The following is an 859-nucleotide window of genomic DNA, read 5'->3' on the forward strand; positions in this document are numbered from 1 at the left end:
TCCTCATAGTCACACTGTAAGCTAGTTTAATTGCCAAGCTTGGCAGGATATGCAAAGATAGAAGAAGTGGAAAGAGCTGGAAACGGGGAACTTGGAGGTACGTGACTCCTGGTATAAAACCAAGCGTGTTGCCTCTGCTCATCTTTGCGCTGCCACTCTGCTGTGATGGCAGGGGCTGACGCCGAGAGCCCCGGGTGGATGAAGGCTTCTTCACACTAAGGAGGCAGAGGAACAATTAATTTGTTCAGGTTTCATACCTCCGCTCCTTTAGGTTTAAATCCTTTTTAGCACTGTGTGTTATCTACTTTTCCCCTTTTTCTTTATCCTTGGAGGATGCTGTGAGGGAAGGAAACAAGGAGGAGCTGGTAACTAGCTGGCCGTGGCTTCGTGCCCAGTTTGCTGCGTTACAGCATCCCCGCAGAGACAAATCTGCAAGGGCCTCAGGCCCAGGGTGCAGCCCAGCCCTCCCGTGCCCCGAACGTGCCTTTTCTAACCCTGCCACGTTTGCTCTGCTGCCCTTTGCCTGTTTTCATCTACGCTCACTTTTTTCCCTGTTGGCAGCCGGTTTCACGACTGGGTTTGACGAGGACCCATTGCAGCCTGTGAGCAGCCTCTGGGTCCTGCTGCTGGCTTGGCTGCCCCTGCCTCGGTTTCCCCTTCCACTTGTAAAGCTTCCCACTAAGGCTCTTTGAAACCTGCACAAGGCAAAGATATTCACGTTTATGTGTTTTAAAGTTAATGTTGCTATTCATTCTGATGGTGACACATTCCCTGCTGAGCGGTAGGATGGGAAAATGTTTTCCCTAGGTGGAGAAGCCTCCGTGGCATCCTTGTATTTCTGTGTTCTCTGCCCGCAAAG

This window comes from Apaloderma vittatum, unplaced genomic scaffold, assembly GCF_000703405.1.
Source record: "Apaloderma vittatum isolate BGI_N311 unplaced genomic scaffold, ASM70340v1 scaffold26330, whole genome shotgun sequence".
NCBI lineage: Eukaryota > Metazoa > Chordata > Aves > Trogoniformes > Trogonidae > Apaloderma > Apaloderma vittatum.